At 40.2% G+C, this 2,392-nt stretch overlaps 1 non-coding gene across 1 annotated transcript; it reads left to right on the top strand.

Annotated features, from left to right (window-relative positions):
- Nucleotides 1–1,799: 1,799 nt before the first annotated feature.
- Nucleotides 1,800–1,903, top strand: LOC123647834. Its single transcript, XR_006738373.1, has one exon. It is a non-coding gene; the product is annotated as a U6 spliceosomal RNA (small nuclear RNA).
- The last annotated feature ends 489 nt before the right edge of the window (nt 1,904–2,392 follow it).

The raw sequence follows: 2,392 nt of genomic DNA, 5'->3' as shown, positions 1-2,392 counted from the left end.
AATACTTAATTCCCAGGACCATCTCCAGTACTGCCTGTGGTGCTCCTAGATAGATCACGTTTCGTCTTCTAGACTTACTAAACAACATCCTACCTGGTTGGGGCTAACCATTTATCCCACACTTCTGAAAGGGGAAGGAAGTTCTAGAGTTTCTGGCTAGTCACAATCACATTTCCAAAGGTGGACACTACCTGCAGTTAAATGATTGACCAAATATGTGAACTAGAATTTTTTATGCTATCATTAGAGTTTTCAGAATTACCATATCCACTGGAGGAAACTGATTCATCACCAATTGTAGATTTGAAACACCTACACCCTCCACAGGGCCCAAATCCATCACCAGCCCCTTTCCTGAGAGGGTAACACCCACAGCTGCACAAGATGAAAAGCAGGGTCCAACAATGGACTCCTGATGCTTCATTCACCACTGAATACCCAGTGCCTAGTATATAGAAGGTGTTCAGTAAATATTTGTTGAATGAATAAACCAAGGAAGACTGAAAGGAGCTATATAACTAGCCAGAGAGAATCATGACTGAACAGGAGGCTCTGTGTCTAGGCTACTATGTGATCCCTGAAATTTACATAAATTCTGCTGGCTGTGTCTCTGTTAGTGACTTTAAATTCATATAATATGCTTCTTGCTTCTCCTTCTAACCAGTATTCCATAGCACCTAGTGCTTTGGCGCTGACACCTTGATTTCTAACCTGATGCCTAGACTTTCTCTGTACCTGCTTTCTGCATTGTCCTACAGGCCTCTCTCCATCCTTGCTAGCCAACAAAATGAAAGCAGACCCCCAAATGGGTCCTGTTCCTTCTTACCTCTCTAACTTGTCGCAAGCTGTTCCTTTGTCTGAAATACCTTCTTTCCTACGTAGTCTTCTTTGCCAACCCACCGTGATTCTTTTATTCCATTTATGTCCTACAGGAATCTCCCTGGTAACATTGGACACTTCTTCCTCTATGTTCCCATAGGGTCTTGCTCCTGGGGAAGTTTTCTTATGGTTGTTTATCTATTTTTATATCTCTCCCTATTACCTCCAAGAGTTCCTGTAGTTTGGACTATAGTCTACTTATCTCCATGTCCCAGAGCCTAACCTGGTACCTGGAACTGAGAGGATACTAAAGGAATGACCATTCACATAAATGAATAAATCCTAATTACTAATACATACCATTATGTAAACTAAGCCGCTAGCAAACTGGAATCTGTTTAAACCAAAAATGAGTTGCAGTCACGAGGACCAGTGAAAACACTATTCAAAGAAGTGAGAGGGGGACCATTCTGAGCTCTGTTCGGCCAGGTGGTGGCATCAACCCCATATAAGCAGAAATGCTGGCAAAGGGTTTACAGTGTAGGAAGCACTGAGCAGTTGCTGGGTAATTGAGAATCCCACTTAGGTCAATTGATGGTTGCCCTTCACTTTTTCTTCCTTTACGGCCTGGCAGGGTGGCTCCTAGCATTCTGGGTGGCCAAGGCTCTGTCTAAAAAAAAAAACTTTCCAGTTTTGCTTGTCATATTTGGGTATGATATTGTATTGGGCTTTTTGTCATTTTATTTTTTTATGCTATCCAATTGATCCAGCACTATTTATATTAAAGAGACGAATTCTGCAGGGCCAATTTTGTCATAAGTGCCCATATATGCAGGAGTCTGTTTCTGGGTTTTCTATTCTACTTCATTGTTCAAGTTCTCTATGATTGTAATAATATTACATTATCATAAGGACCAATAAGTAATGATATCTAATGACAGAATAATACTTACATCTTGTTCTTCAAAATAGCCTTAGCTGCGCTCGCTTGGGCAGCACATATACTAAAATTGGAATGATACGGAGATTAGCATGGCCCTTGCACAAGGATGACACGCAAATTCGTGAAGCGTTCTTAAAAAAAAAAAGAGACTTAGCTGTTCTTAGCTCTTGCATTTTAAATACATTTAAATGAGATTGTCAATATATACATAAATTGCTTTGAATCCGTAGATCAATTGGGGAAAATTAAGTTTTTATAATATTAAGTATTTTAAGTCACAAGCATGACACACCTTTTTATTAAAATATATTTCTTTAATGTTCTTCAATAAAGTTTCATAATTATTCCCATGGAGATCTTGTGTATATTTTGTTAGACTTATTCCTAGGCTCATGATTTTTTTTTTTTTTTGTACGTAAGGTCTTGCTGTGTTGTCCATGCTGGTCTTGAACTCCTGGGCTCAAGAATCCTCCCACGTTAGCCTTTCAAGTAGCTGAGATTAGGCCGGGCGAGGTAGCTCATATCTGTAATCCTAGCACTCTGGGAGGCCGAGGCGGGTGGATTGTTTGAGCTCAGGAGTTTGAAACCAGCCTGAGCAAGAGTGAGACCCCGTCTCTACTAAAAAATAGA

Source organism: Lemur catta, chromosome 11 (assembly GCF_020740605.2).
Source record: "Lemur catta isolate mLemCat1 chromosome 11, mLemCat1.pri, whole genome shotgun sequence".
Classification (NCBI taxonomy): domain Eukaryota; kingdom Metazoa; phylum Chordata; class Mammalia; order Primates; family Lemuridae; genus Lemur; species Lemur catta.
This window is presented reverse-complemented; position numbering and strand designations above follow the sequence as displayed.